This window comes from Miniopterus natalensis, chromosome 1, assembly GCF_054644295.1.
Source record: "Miniopterus natalensis isolate mMinNat1 chromosome 1, mMinNat1.hap1, whole genome shotgun sequence".
Taxonomy (NCBI): domain Eukaryota; kingdom Metazoa; phylum Chordata; class Mammalia; order Chiroptera; family Miniopteridae; genus Miniopterus; species Miniopterus natalensis.
In genome coordinates this window covers 96,091,755-96,108,466 of record NC_142081.1, presented here as the reverse complement: position 1 = coordinate 96,108,466, position 16,712 = coordinate 96,091,755, and the positions used below count along the sequence as shown (strand labels likewise).

Here is a 16,712-nt window from a genome sequence, read left to right as displayed (position 1 = left end):
ATATAGTAATTTTTAGTCTCTCCCACAGCTCTTTTAATTACAGTATCTATTTTCTTTCCTGAAATACATTTCAGTTGCAATCAACTCCAAAACCTGTTGAGAGAGTATACCATTATTATTATACATGCATTACCAGGTAAGGAAGGAGAAGCTGTTAAACCAACTAAGATCCCATGATGCCAGTTAAATTTCAATCTTCCTTCCAGGCTCCCAAAACATGTCGGCACTATTGTAGGTTGTAAGTTTGGGGTGATGTGATTTGGTTAAAAAATGAGAGCAGAGTATAGAGCAGGCTATTACAGGTCATACCAAAGTAAGTTCAGAACTGCAGCTACAATTTATTTTTTATTATGTATATTTACTAAGTACTGAAACAATAAACATGAAGCCCTGCTAAGAGCTGAGCACACCAGGTTAAACACATGCCTTCCCTACTGTCTAAGAAGGCACAGTTTGAAAAAAAAAACCCTACAACTGAATTAACAGTTAAAGTACTTAGTAGGAAAAATGCTCTCATACTCATTATACTATACTCTGCTTTCTAAAACGTTCACAAAGTGATGCATTACTGAACTTAAATCCACTTATTCTATTTGAAAAAGTGTTCTTTCTCTCTCTAAAAATAAAAAAAAATTTTTTTTAAAAAGACTACTTATCTTAAGTAAACATTAACTCTGCAGAAAGAAATAAAACTACCAATGGTGACAAAGACACAGAAGGGAAACATTATAAACAATATATCTATTCTACTCTCTACCAATGATACTGCTGTTAAACAAATAAGATAAGACTACAAAGACAGAGTTGACCAAAGTCTTTCTTGGTGCAATAAATGAATCTATACACTAACCTCAGTAGCATGTATTATTAGAGAAAGATTTTAATTAAATATGAAGGAGAAGAAATCTGGCAGTTAGAATCTGAAAGTAGTTTGCTTTGGTAGGAAATAAATGGCTAGCAGCTTATATTATCTTTCTGGCAAAATAAAAATGTTCTTTCCCCTTTTTAGAAATAAACATAAAATCATTCCATTATGTTTTTTTGTTCCCCACTCCATTACGTTTATTTAATATAGTCTGTAACTGGCAATTAGCTTGAGAAGACTGTTTCTACATATGGCAGAGTGCCCTGTATTTAAATCTCCCCACCCCCTTTATAACCATATGTACCATGTTTGTACACTGCTATAGTACTATAGAAGGAATTTAAAAATTCCTCCTATTCTTTCACTGGTTCTAGAGTCAGTGATCTACATTTTAAAAACCCGAAGAAAAAGCCTGCAGTAGCAACCAGAAGTTTATGAAATTCAGAAACATATTTATTCAGACCCAGCAGCAGACATTATAAACTCACAGGAGCCCCAAATTTCATTTACCTGAGAACAGCTATGAAAGTTTAATAAATTTGCAAATATCAATAAACAGATGAAGCTTTAAAAACCATTTCACTTAACCAGTCCTATTACTAAGAATATAAAGAAACCAAGTTGACCCTGGCTGGTGTTGCTCAGTAGTTGAGCACTGACCCATGAAACAAGAGGTCACCGGTTCGATTCCCGATCAGGGCACATACATGAGTTGCAGGCTCGATCCCTTCCTCTCTCTCTAAAAAAAAAAAAAAAAAAATCAATAAAAATATATTAAATAAAAAATAACAATAAACTAAGTTGAAACCAATATGAGAGGAGGAGATGCTAAACAGGCTGGTCCTACACCCATGTATGGTGGTTGAGAATCAGAATGGATATCTGCTGCAGAGGTAGGTAGGTGAGGGGTCCCAGCCCCACTCCTGGCTCCCCAGTTCCAGCGCAGGGAAGAGAAGTAAGTTCGTATAACTTCTGGCTGTGAAAAAGAGTACAGTAGTGCCACAGTGAGATGGAAGGCTGCTGGAGTCCAGAGTTCTTCTTAAAAAGCCCCCACACAGACACACTGCCTTCACAAACACTCATCCTAAGCTTTAAAAAGGGACTTTTTTAAGAAAGAGTGGGGGGGGAAAACCACAAATATGAATAAGATGACAATAACTAAATACCTATCAATAACCACATTAAATGTAAACAGATTAAATGCTCAAATCAAAAGACACAGGGGTGGCTGAATGGATAAGAAAACAAGACTCATTCACATGCTGTCTACAGGAGACCCATTTCAGACAGAAAGATACACAAACTGAAACTAAACGGATGGAAAAAGATATTTCAAGCAAATGGAAATGAAAAAAAGCTGGGGTAGCAATGCTTAGACAAAACAGACTTTAAAATTATAATAAGGGACAAAGAAAAACACTACATAATAATACAGGGATCAATCCAACAAGAGCATATAACCCTGGTAAACATTACCCAAAGTAGGACCACCAAAATTTATAAAGCATTTATTGATGAACATAAAGGTGTTACAGGATAGTAAGAAGCTAGGAAAATTCCAGTACAAGTGGAATAGGGAAACTAAGATAGTTAAACAATAGTTTGCAGATACTACTAAATTCTATCTTCCCTAAACCAAGACACTTAAGAGTAAATGGTTTGCACTTTTCCTCTCCAACCTGAGGGTAAAGAGCTTAAATCACTCTACTCAGGGAGAAAGAGAACAAAAATCCAATTAGTGACATTTGCCAATCACACCCAAAAACAGACAAATAAAAAGAATAAATCTAATTTTGGTACATAAAGCTGATGAATATTCTATTGACTCTTCCCTAAGACCTCCACTAAATGCCCAGCCTTTAAAACACCTGAAAATGAAGGTCCCAGTGTGCTCTCCCCTCCAGGGGCACGCCCATGCCATTTCCTCCCTCCTTTTCTCCCCCCACAGCCATGTCTCTCTTAAACTCCAAGGGACCCCATGAGACCTGCAACCAGGGGAACAATGGGCAGGGGCAGTTCATCCTAGGCTAACCCCTTGAGCCTGTCTCCAAGGCCCCCTTTTCTTTGACTTCCCAGTGAGCCAAAGCAGTGACCCTAGGCTCTCCTGTTGCTTCTTCTATGCCCTTCCGCATTTCACCGTACTAAGTGTGTTTTTGCTGCTGTCAATAAATTCTTGCTTATTTTTCTACACTTTGTCTCTTGATTGAAATCTTTCCTTCAAGAAGACAAGAACAAAGATCTCAGTGTCTTGCCGGTAAGAAGGGAGAGATCAACAATAATACAGTAACTGTATGGGACTATACCACCCATGACATCAATGGACAGATCATCCAGACAGAAAATTAACAAGAAACAGCAGCTTTAAATGACACACTAGACAACATGATTTTAATTGATATTTTTAGAGCATTTCACCCCAAAGTAGGAGAATATACATTCTTTTTAAGAACACAAGTAACATTTCCCATGGTAAGAACACAGGTCAGACCAAACAACAAGTCTCAATAAATTTAAGAAGATTGAAATCATATCAAGCATCTTCTTTGATCACAAAAGAATGAAACTAGACATTAATTACAAGAATAAAACATAAACACATGAAGGCTAAATACCATGCTACTAAATGTGGATGGGTTAACAATAAGACCAGAGAAAGAATGAAAAGATATTTTGAGAAAATGAAAAAACAACAACCCCAAATCTATGGGACACAGAAAAAAGCAGTTCTAAGAGGGAAAGCCATAGCAATACAGGCCTACCTCAAGAAACAAGAAAGATCTCTAACAAACAATCTAATCTTATACCTAAGGGTACTAGAAAAGAAATAACAAAACCAAAGCAAGCAGAAGAAAGGAAATAAAAAAGATCAGAGCAGAAATAAATAAAATAGAGTGTAACAAAACAATACAAAAGTTCAAAGAAACCAAGAGCTGGTTCTTTTTTTAATATGTTTTTATTAATTTCAGAGAGGAAGGGCAAGGGAGAGAGAAACATCAATGACGAGAGAGAGTCATTGATTGGCTGCCTCCTGCATGACCCCTGCAGGGTATCAAGCCTGCAACCCAGGCATGTGCACTGGCCGGGAATAGAACCATGATCTCCTGGATCATAGGTCAATGATGAACCACTGAGACACGCCTGCTGGGCAAGCGCTGGTTCTTTGAGCATTTAACCCATCTCCATTTAAGGTTATTATTGACAGATACTTATCTATTGCCATTTTAATTCTTTATGCCTAAGTTTCTCTCTCTCTCTATTTCTACTTCAAATTATGGCACTTGTCTACGGCCATACCACCCTGAACGCGCCTGATCTCGTCAAATTATAGCATTCCCTTTAACATGCTGGTTTGGTAGTGATAAACTCCTTTAGCTTCTTTTTGTCTGGGAAGCTCGCTATTTCACCATCTATTCTGAAGGACAGCCTTGCTGCATAGGGTAGTCCTGGTTTCAGATCCTTGTTTTGTATTACCTTGAATAATTCATGCCACTCTCTTCTGGCCTGTAGAGTTTTTGATGAGAAGTCAGCTGACAGCCCTATGGGAGCTCCTTTGTAGGTAACAGATTGCTTTTCTCTTGCTGCCTTTAAGATTCTCTCTTTGTCTTGCATTTTTGGCATTTTAATAATGATGTAGCTGGGTGTGGGCCTCTTTTGATTCTTCTTGCTTGGGACTTTCTGTGCCTCCTGAACTTGTGTGACTTTTTCCTTGACCAGGTTAGAGAAGTTTTCTGCCATTAATTCTTCAAACAGGTTCTCTAACCCTTGCTTAGTTTCAGCCTCCTCTGACACACCTATGATGTGAGTATTGTTACATTTCATGTTGTCCCACAGCTCCCTTAGACTATCCTCTTATTTTTTAATTTTTTCTTTTTGGATATCTGATTGAGTGATTTTTTTCTACCCTGTCTTCTAATTCGCTGATCTGATCCTCAGCTTCCTCTAATCTGCTGTTCATTCCTTCCAATGTATTCTTTATTTCTGCTATGTCATTCTTCATTTCTAACTGGCCACTTTTCATAGTTTCTATGTCTTTTCTCATGCTGCTGAGCATCCTTACAATCAGTATTCTGAACTCTATATCTGATAGACTGCTGATCTCCATTTTACTTAGCTCTTCATCTGGACAATACTCTTGTTCTTGCATTTGGGGCTTTTGTGTTTCTTCATTTTGGTTGCCTATTTGGGTCTGTTTCTGTGTATTAGGTAGATATGCTAGGACTCTCAATCTTTTTGGAAGGTATCTGGGACAGGCCAATAACTGGCCTTGAGTGCCCTGTTTGGAGCTATCAACAACCCACAGCTTCAGGTCCCCTTTGCTGGGGCTGAGATTGTTTAGACAGGACCAAGATGCACACCAAAGTGTGCTTTTCCAAGGTTCAGGTCCAGAAACAGATCAGGCAAAGACTCAAAGCACTGTGAGGTCCACCTCTGCCAGTAGGCTGATTGATCTGATTCTCTTAATCAAGAGCTGGGTCTTTGGAAAGATAAAAAAAATTGATAAAACTTTAACCAAACTCAAGAAAAAAAAAAAGAGGACCCAAATAAAATCAGAAATGAAAAAAAAGTGACAACTGATACCATAGAATTTATAAGAATTTATAATTACAAGAATTATAAGAAAATACTATGAACAATTATACGCCAACAAATTACACAGTCTTGAAGAAATGGATATATTCCTAGACACACACAATCTTCCAACACTGAGTCAAGACGAAATAAAATTTTAACACACTGATAACCATTAATGAAATCAAATTAGTAAAAAAAACTCACAACAAACAAAAGTACAGGACCTGATGGCTTCACAGGTGAACTTTACCAAACAGTCAAAAAAGAATTAACACCTAGCCCTGGCTTGTGTGGCTCAGTTGGTTGGAGTGTTCTCCCATGCAGTGGCAGATCATGGGTTCAATTCCTGGCACAGCACATACCTAGGTTGCAGGTTCCATCTCCAGTCAGGGAGTGTGCAGGAGAGAACTGATCGATGCGTCTCTCTCACATTGATGTTCGTCCCTCCCTCTCCTTCTCCCATCCTACCTCTCTAAAATCAATAAAAAAATAAAAACAGAATGAACACCTATCCTCCTCAAATTATTCCAAAAAAAAAAAATCAGGAAAAGGGAAGGTCCTCCTCCCTTGGCCTCCACCAAACTACTGTCTGTGCCCATGGGGTATGCATAAATGTTCTTTACCTAAATCCATTCACCTTCCTTATCCAGTCACCCCCCACTACCTCCCCTCAGCCACCAGCCAGTCTGTTCCATGTATCCATGCTTCTGGTTTCATTTTGTAAGTTTGTCAGTTCATACTGTTCATGAGATTCCACATATTAGAGATCATATGGTATTTGTCTTTCTCTGACTGGCTTATTTCACTTAGATCCATCCATGCTAATGGGTAAAAGTTCCTTTCTTCCTTTTTTACACCTGCATAGTATTCCATTATGTAAATGTACCATAGCCTTTTTACCCACTCATCTGCTGGTGGGCACTTGGGCTGTTTCCAGATCTTGGCTATTGTAAATAATGCTGCTACAAACATAAGGATGCATATATTCTTTCTGATTGGTGTTTTGGGATTCTTTGGACATATTCCCAGAAATGGGATCGCTGGGTGAAAAGGCAGTTTCATTTTTAATTTTTTGAGGAAACACCATACTGTTTTCCACAGTGGCTGCACCAGTCTGCATTCCCACTAACAGTGCACTAGGGTTCCCTTTTCTCCACATCCTCCCCAGCAGTTGCTGTTTCTTGAATTATGGATAGTAGCCATTCTGACAGGTATGAGGTGATACCTCATTGTAGTTTTAATTTGCATCTCTCTGATGACTTTGAGCATTTTTTCATGTCTATTGGTCATCTGTATGTCCTCATTGGAGAAATGTCTATTCAGGCCATTGTACCATTTTTAATTAGATTGTTTGTCTTCCTGGTGTTGAGTTGTATGAGTTCTTTATATATTTTAGAAATTAATCCCTTATTGGTGAGTATGTTGTCCTATACAGTGGGTTCTCTTTTCATTTTGTTGGTTTCTTTTCCAGAAACTTTTTAGCCTGATGTAGTCCCAAGTGTTGATCTATTCCTATATCCCTTGCCCTCAGAGACATATGGGCAAAAACACTGCTGAGAAAGACACGTGAGATTTTATTGCCTATGTTTTTCCTAGTATTTTTAGGGGTTCGTGACATACCTTTAAGTCTTTTATCCATTTTGAGTTGTCTTGTGCATGGTGTAGGTTGGTGGTCTAGTGTATTTTTTATGCATATGCCTTTCCAATTTTCCCACCACCATTTATTGAAGAGATCGTCTTTATTCCATTGTATGCTCTTGCATCCTTTGGCAAATATTAATTGGCCATAGAGGTGTGGTTTGATTTCTGGGTTCTCTGCTCTGTTCCATTGGTTTATATGTCTGTTCTTAGGTCAGTACCAGGCTGTTTTGATTACAATGGCTTTGTAGTATAGTTTGATTCTCAGTATTGTGATCTAACTTTGTTCTTTTTCAAGATTGCTGTGGTTATTTGGGGACATCTTGGTTCTATATAAATTTTTAGAATGTTTTTTCTAGTTCTGTGAAATATGCCACTGATATATATATATTTAAACATATCTTTATTGATTTCAGAGAGAGGAAAGGAGGGGGAGAGGGAGGGAGGGAGGGAGGGAGAGAGAGAGAGAAAGAAACATCAATGATGAGAGAGTCATTGATCGGCTGCCTAGCCTGCAACCCGGGCATGTGCCATGAGCAGGAATCGAACCCCGATCTCCTGGATCCTAGGTCGATGCTCAACTGCTGAGCCACACCCGGCCGGGTGCCACTGATATTTTAATAGGCATTGCCTTGAATCTACAGATTGCTTTAGATAATATGGACATTTTAATGATATTAATTCTTCCAGTCCATGAACACTGTATATGCTTCTGCTTATTTCTACTTTCCTTAAATTTTTTCTTCAAAGTCATACAGTTCTTTGAGTATAGGTCTTTTATTTCCTTGGTTAAATGTATTCCTAGTTAACTTATTTATTTTTGAAACAGTAAATGGGGTTTTCTTAGTTTCTCTTTCTGATAGTTCACTATTGGTATATGAAAATGTCAATCATTTCTGGGTGTTGATTTTGTATCCTGCAACTTTGCTCAATTCATTTATTAGATCTAGTAGCTTTTTGGTGGGGTGTTTAGGGTTTTCTATATACAATGTCATGTCATCTGCGAATAATGAGTCTTACTTCTTCCTTTCCAATCTGGATGCCTTCTATTTCTTCTTGTCTGACTGCTATGGCTAGAATTTCCAGTACTTAGTTGAGTAAGTGTGGTGATAGCTGACATCCCTGTCTTGTTCCTGATCTTAAGGGAAACACTTTTAGTTTATGCCCATTGAGTATGATGTTGGCTGTAGGTTTTTCATATAAGGCCTTTGTTATGTTGTGGTATGATCCTTCTAGTCCCACTTTGCTGAGAGTGTTTATCATAAATGGGTGCTGTGTTTTATCAAATGCTTTTGTGTCCATTCATATGATCATGTGATTTTTATCTTTCATAATGTTTATGTGATATATCACATTTGTTGATTTGCACATATTAAACCAGCTTTGCTTCCGTGGAATAAGTCCTACTTGATCATTGTGTATGGTTTTTTTAAAGTATTGCTGGATCCAGATTTCTAATATTTTGAAAATTTCAGAATCTAATTTCATCAGGGATACTGGCTTATAATTTCCTATCTTTGTTGTATCTTTATGTTTTTGGTAATTAGAATAGTGTTGGTCTTGTAAAACGAGCTTGTAAGTCTTCCCTCCTCTTGAAGTTTTTGGAATAGCTTGAGGAGGACAGGTGTCAGTTCTTCCAATGTTTAGGAAAATTCAACTGTGAAGCCATTCTGTTCAGGTCTTTATTTTGCCTTTGATTTTAAATGGTAGCCAATGCTGGATAAGCAGTCTTGGTTACAGGTTCTTGTTTTTCATTACTTTGAATACTTCATGTCAATCCTTTCTGGCTTGAAGTGTTTCTGTTGAGAGATCAGGTGACAGCCTTATGGGAACTCGATTGTAGGTAACTGTCTGCTTCTCTGTTGCTGCCTTTAAGAGTCCCTCTTTGTATCTGATCTTGGCCATTTTAATTATCATGTGTCTTGGTGTGACCCTCTATGCTTTTGAACTTGTATGGTATTTTCCTTTATCAGGCTAGGGAACTTTTCTGTCATTATTTCTTCAAACAGGTTCTCTATCCCATGTACTTTCTTCTCCTTCTGGATTCCCTATAATGTGTATGGTATTACACTTCATGTTATCCCAAAGTTCCCTTAAACTATCCTGTTGTTTAATTTTTTTTCTTTTTTTCTGTTCTGATTTATTTTTTATTTTGTCTTCTATTTCATTGACTTGATTCTCTGTTTCATTCAGCTGACTGGTAATTCCTTCCACTGTATTGTTTTTCAGATATGGCATTCTTCATTTTCACCTATTTTTCATGGTTTCTATATCCTTCTTGGTATTGTTGCTCTCACTAATTTCCTTGAGCATATTTATAATAAATAGCCTGAAATCGCTATCTGATAAATTGCTTGCCTCCTTTCATTTAGCTCTTTTTCTAGAGTTTCTTCCTGTTCTTTCATTTGGGGCCTGTTTATTTGTCTCCTCATTTTGGTTCTTTATATTTGTTTCTATTTTTTTTGAAAGGACTGCTATAACTCCCAGTCTTGGTGGGGTGATCTTTTGTTGTTTGGACGAGTGGTGCAGTCTTCTTCATTTCCTGAGCTAGGTGCTTTAGCAATATTTGTTGTGTGGACTGTTTGGATCCCCCTGTTGTAATTGGGTCTTGACTGCTGATGGCCCTTTCATGGTTGGGATCAACCCTGAGGCCAGTGGGCTATGAGGCTCAATCCCGACCACGGTGTGCAATCTTGCTGTGCAGGTGCAGTCTTGATGGGTTCAATGCCACAACTGTTAACTTTTCAGGCTGGGTGTCTATAGAGATAAACCTTTATCACCATGTATTTACCTTTTGTGTCTGCATCTCCTAGACCTGTATGTTCATAGGAGGGACCAAGCTGTATAAATGGGTTGGCTTCTTTTAGCTTAGAGCTGAAGGCAGGCCTATGTTCTAACACCCACTGTGTCACTTACTTGATGTGTAATTTTGGGCCTTAATTGCTCATCTACATATTGGGATTATATTTTATCTAACTAAAAGCCAACATTGGAGCATGGCATCTTGTTTTAAAAATTCATGATCTTAAATTTGTTTAATGAGTACACTATACTTGAATAAAAATGAAAAAAATTGTCTTTTTTCTAATGCCTAGTATACTTTTAATATCTTATTAAACCTTGTTATCATGATAGATTTGAAATTACTATTTTAAAAGTTACTTTGGGCCATCTGTCTGCTCCTTCTGCTATCAAATAAATCTCACTGTATATACTCAAAAGCAATTGTTTTCCTACCACTACCTTTCTCTTCCTACTTTGCTCCCATCATAGATTTTGGAGCAATATTTCCCTGCTCATCAGGGAAAAAAGAATGTGGGCTTAAAGACAGACCTTCCTCTTTCTGTGCTACAGCTTCCCCAATAAAAAAATAAAAACATCTTCTCTGCTGACTGGTTCATTATGTACACAGGTAAATAAGTGCCTGATTGTTCAAGTTTCATTTCAGATTTCTCTTCCAGTTTCCACTAGCCCTAGTAAATTTTAGCAGTGATACTGAGGGATCATGGAGTATGGCAATGATCAATGGCCTGAGAGGCATTCAAATCCTGTCTCTATCACGTACTAGTTAAGTGACTTTGGGCAAGTGACTTAACCTCTCTAAAACTCAGTTTTCTCATATGCAAAATGAAATTAGTTAATACCTACACCACCAAATTACTAGAATTAAGTTAGCCAAATGGGAATTGGAATTATGGCTAAATGTTTGGACTGTGAATATCATTTACAAAATAAGGAGAGCACCTCTGAATAAAAGTAGTTTTTGAGTTGATTCAAATTAGAGGCTAGTTTGATTCCCAGGGTCCTTAAAAATACATATCCTTCCAGATGGGACCAACTATAAAGGCTCTGAATTCCTTCATGCTCCAACAGATGCCAACTCTATGGTATAGAAACATATTAAAAGCAATAATGAAACTGAAGAATAATTTCAATTAGCCAAAAAATTTGTTGGTCAAATTGTGGTGAAAACACACTTATATATTGCTGGTGGCATCAAACATTAGTACAACTTTTTAGGAAAATAACAGTGTTATTGTACAGAGAACTATACAATTCCCATACTCTTTGAACCAATATCCTGCTCATAACACCTTATCCTAAGAAACAATTCAAATGAGGAAAATAGCTATAGTTTTATTTAATGGTGCCTGGCACACAAAAGGTACTCAAGTATTTCTTCAAATGAATACCTTTATTTGTACTAACTTCTTCAAATCATTGCCTGTGATTCCTTTCCTTTAAGATTTACCTATTTTCATCAGGTTAGTTTTAGAATCAAACTTTGTCTAGTCTATGTTCTCCCATCTTCTTTAGTAACTAAACTGTTAACTGCTATGACTCCCTTACCTTATGATACTGTAACCCTCTGAACTCAGCTGACTATTACACAGAAACTAATCTGACCACATACTATATCCTTGATGTAATAAAAAATAAATAAATCTGAGGCTTCCTTCAAAATCCTAAAATGTCCTCCTTTATCAACATCCTTCTGGTCTAAACATTCATCTCACTGCCTGCTTGAGACAAGATAGCCAGAAACCTTCACATCCATCCTCACCTGATCCTCAGCATACCTCTAGCCCTGTACATAGCCACTTATATTCCCTCTAGGATCTGAGGAAGAATTACCATCTCCTTGTTTTCATGTATCTTGCTTCCTTCTTCTAGCCTCATCCAAAAATTTCAAGTTTAAATATCCCCACACCATTTTTTGAAATCTAATTCACATTACCACAAATTTCACCTCTTCTTAGCGTATGTCTTTTTTTTTTTTCAATACTCACCTGAGGATATTTTTTTTCATTGCTTTTCAGAGAGTGGGGGAGAGAGAGAGAAACAACGATGTGAGAGAGATACATTGACTAGTTGCCTCCTGCATGTGCTCCGACTAGGGGCGGAGAGCAAACCTGCAACCCAGGTACGTGCCTTGACTGGGAATTGAACTTGAGGCCCTTTGGTGCAGGGGAAGACAGTCTAAGTGCTGAGCCACACTGGCCAGGGCACTAGTCATCGTTTTTTGTTTTCATTTTAGTACATTGCTATACAAGGTATTTTAGTATCCAGGTTGTGCAACCATCTGGATACCACTAATGCCAGAACATTTTCGTCACTCCTAAAAGAAACTTCATACCCATTAGCAGTCACTCCTCAGCCCCCGGCAACCACTAATACATTTTGTCTCTAGGAGGTGAATGTTTAGACCAAAGAAGAAGGATATCTTAGGATCTTGAAGGAAGCTTCAGATCTTTTTTTATTAGGTCAAGGATATAGTATTCTAAACATCTCATATAAATGAAATCATGCAGTATGTGGCCTTTTGTGTCTGGCTTATTTCACTTTAGTGTAATATTTCCAAGGTTCACCCATGTTATAGCAGGTATTACTACTTCTTTGCTTTTTCTTGCTGAATAATATTTCATTGTATGGCCATAATGCATTTTGTTTATTCATTCAATTGATGGACATTTGGGTTTGTTTCTATTTTTTGGCTCCTATGAATAATTCTGCTATAAACATTCATGTAAAAAGTTTTGTGTGAATATATTTCCACTTCTCTGGGTTTATATACCTTGGAGTAGAAATGTAAGTTAAGCTTGTCTTGATATCCAAGTCTATTGTTTCTCAGTTCAGGTGGCCTGGGGTATCTCTCACAATGCAAAGAGCTCTATACTGACCTCGCTACTGACCTTCACTCTAAAACCTGCAGTCTTCAGAGTCTACACGCATTAATTACAACTTCTTTCCAATTAAACTGAGGGCAGGGATCAGTTCTCATAGTTTGGATCATATAGTAGGTGTTTAATATATGCTCATCCACATACTGAAACCCTAAGATACCCACAAATAAAACATGACTTATTCACTCTTTCATTTGATAGATATCTGAGTATCTATTTTATGCTGGTCACCGTGCTTAATGTTGGGCATAAATAGTGAATAAAAATGATTAGTTTTATCTTACCCCAAGTGCCAGTTCAATTCCACAAATATTTACTGAATTATTTATGATATGAATGGCACTGTGCCAAGTATGACAGGAGACACGAATAGCAGTAAGATATAGTCTGAAGCTTTTTATGGTCGTACATAAACTCTCTATATAATAACAATGACAAAAACGAATAATAGCAGCAGTACTAGATAGTTAAATTCCATAAAGAACAACAAAATGGAGGGTGAACGAACAGAGCACATATGGTAGAAAAAATGGAAAGAGAAGACAAACATCAGGAAATACCTCTTGAAGTTGAAGGTGCTACTTGAGAAAGGGCCTCAAAGAAGGTTGTATTCTGATAGGGATTCTTGGGAAAAAAGAAAGTATTTCAGGTAAAAGATAGCATGAACAAAGGTACAAAGGCTGGACACAGTAAAGAATTTTTTTTCAGAAACCAATCCGGTAAGGAATGTGTAAATAGGTAATGAGAGATATGGTCATACTGTGAAAGATCTTGAATGTTAGGCTTAGCATTTAAATAGCTTTAGAAGAATGGTTTGAATGTCTTCCTATAATAATTCAAATTAACTCAGTGACTCCTTAACCTTTACTTAAAACTTTTCTATTGTATATATTTTCTAAAGTAATCACTAAAATTAATGTTATCACATTTCCACAAGAAACTAAAATTCTTGACAGCTAAGTGAGCATGTTGTTAGGGAGAGACAGAATTTCAGTAATTCTAGCAAGTACTGCATTTCATACTTCCGGAATATGTAAGATTTAAAACAGACAGGTGAGCAAAATAGCCAGAACAGCGAAAGCTAGACTGAGGGGAAAACAATAGCATTCATTATGATCCTAATAGCAGGCATTGTGCTGGCTGATTTATATAACATTGTTGATCCACCAAATGAGCCCATTTAGGTTTATGGCAACTGAGGCTCAGATAGGACAAGTAAATTGCTCAAGGTTGCCAAGCTAGTAAGCTAGTAAAATGCTGACACCAGTTTTGAAGCCAGGCTTGCCTGATTCCATATTTTCCCCTTTGTTCACTTGAATTTATTTTTACCATACAAAGAATTCTAACGTGGTAGGATTATCATTAATGTGTCAGTGAAAAGGGCTGAATATTTAACACTTTGGCTTGTATGGTCTTGAGAAAAATTAGGCTGAAATATTCAAAACTGGGTTTAGAATGGCTTAGAGATCAAAACCAAGAGAGAGCAAATTTAGGGCTGCTTCTTGACCCAATCTGAACAATGATCATACCACAGATCTTACTTAGGAATACCAAGGCAGCAAAATTGCAGTTTTAATTTGGAAATCAGAGTAAAACTTCAAGAGAATTTGGATGTTTGTCGGTATCCACTGATGTATTCCAAGTCCTGAGAACAGTGATTAGCACACAGTACATAGTCAATAAATCTTTGCTGAAATAATGAAAAGTCATGTAAGGGGTATTCTCATTTAATACTCCTGAAGGCCCTGAAGTAGAGATAAAAACAGCAGAGTAGTAAGTTTAAAAATCATTCAAGTTGTTAGGATGCTCTCTTTAAGAAAACCTACTAAACAAACAAAAAGCAATAGTTGTAAGACATTAGCATGACTTTACAAAGAACAGGAGACAAAAGAATAAAAAGACACTTTTTCTAGCACCCTGGTTAATCAAATTTCAGTGAGATGGAATCCAGAATTTTGACTTCCTGTTTTAATATTTCAAACTGCTATGAGCAGTGTATTCAATGACTGCTCTTAGAAAAGAAAATGGTTATCTAATCTAAATACTCCAAAATATGGACGAGTAATGGAATGAAAAATCTCAAATTCATTAACTCAAAGATAACAAGAGCACACTTACATAAGCATTTTTAAATTTTGATGGTAGGTTTCTATTATAACATGCAAAGAAACCTACAAAAAAGAGCATTAAAAAAGAAGCCTTTGGGAGACAGCAAGCCTCTCCATAGAAACACTTTTTCACGGACTTTCCTTCTAGTTTTCATAAACTTTTCTAATATCTCTTATTTGATGGAAACAATGAATAACCACTACTTATCACAAAATATGTTCTCTCAAATACATGCTTTATATATTGCTTTCTTCTGAACAGTTCTTTGAGCTGTTCAAGTCTTTCAACCACAGCAATTTTTATTTCTTTTATGTGTACTTCTTCCATGGAATAGCACCGAAACCAATCTAAAACACACCTTTGCTTCCCAAAGACAGTTTCCAAAAGACAATACCAATATACCATAATATTTTAACTATCTTTTCTCTATCTTTTTTAGTTAGCTCCATAATCTTTACTTACTTCAGTAATTCCTAATACTGTAGTTTAATTTGTCATAATATTTTCTTCTATATTACACTAATAAAGAATAAAGAAGAGAATGAACACATTCTCTCTAATCAGTTAGTTAATACTTGCTTGAGGAAGTCTACACGTCCCTAACCTTATAATAATAACAGACATTATTTTGTCTCACCTTTTCAACTACTGCAGAAATTTTGTAGTCTTTAAAAAGATAACTCATTGATTTTAGGGCCTGAGATCTTTTATGACTATGGGAGGTTAAAACATGTATTTTTGCCTTTACATTTAGTTTAAAACATATTTTCTAATAAACTCTAAACCAAATAACTCTTTTTTTTTTTTTTAATCCTCACCTGAGGATATTTTTTCCATTGCTTTGCAGAGAGAGTGGAAAGGAGGGAAGGGGGAGGGGAGAGAGATGGATGTGGGAGAGACACATCATGCATGAGCCCCTATGGGGGCCAGGGATCGAGCCTGCAACTGAGGTATGTACCCTTGGCCAGAATCAAACCCAGGACCCTTCATTCTGTAGGCCGAAGCTCTAGCCAGTGAACCAAACTGGCTATGGCACAAATAACTTTTTAAAGGAACTAGAACTAAAATAATTGCAAATTCGCCCAGCCAGCGTGGCACAGTGGTTGATGAACCAGGAGGTGACAGTTCGATTCCTGGTCAGGGCACATGCCCGGATTTTGGGCTAGATCCACAGTAGGGGGCATGCAGGAGGCAGCCAACCAATGGCTCTCTCATCATTGATGTTTCTATCTCTCTCCCTTCTTCTCTCTGAAATAAATAAAAATATATTTAAAAAAAGGTACATGCAAAAAAATGAACCTAGACCACCAATTCACACCATGCACGATAATAAACTCAAAATGAATAAAAGACTTAAATGTAAGTTGTGAAACCATAAAAATCCTAGAAGAAAACGTAGGTAGTAACATTCAGACATCTCTTGTAGCAATATGTTTGCAGATACATCTCTTAGGGCAAGGCAAACAGAGGAGAAAATAAACAAATGGGACTACATCAAAATAAAAAGCTTCTGCACAGCAAAAGAAACCATCAACAAAATGAAAAGGGAGCCCACCGTATGGGAGAACATATTTATCAATGACACATCTGATAAAGGGTTAATATCCAAACTACACAGGGACTCACACAACTTAACAAAAGGAAGACAAACAATCCAATTTAAAAAATGGGCAAAAGACCTAAACAGACACTCCTCCAAAGAGGACATACAGACAGCCAAGAGACATAAAAAAATGCTCAAAGTCACTAATCATCAGAGAGATGCAAATTAAAACCACAATGAGATATCACCTCACACCTGTCAGGATGGCTAATATCAACAAATCTATGAACAATAAGTGCTG

General features: G+C 37.0%; 1 protein-coding gene across 2 annotated transcripts in view; it reads right to left on the bottom strand.

Moving 5' to 3' along the window:
* HMG20A (high mobility group 20A) overlaps positions 1-16,712 on the bottom strand; it is a 90,565-nt gene that overhangs the window by 71,775 nt on the left and 2,078 nt on the right. Inside the window, exon 1 of one of the 2 annotated variants that reach the window (XM_087824080.1) lies at positions 5,800-5,895. The exons of the other annotated variant lie outside the window; for it this stretch is intronic. The gene's annotated coding sequence lies outside the window, so the exon portion shown is untranslated. Of the gene's footprint in view, positions 1-5,799; positions 5,896-16,712 lie in introns of those variants that run through there. 2 annotated transcript variants of the gene reach the window in all.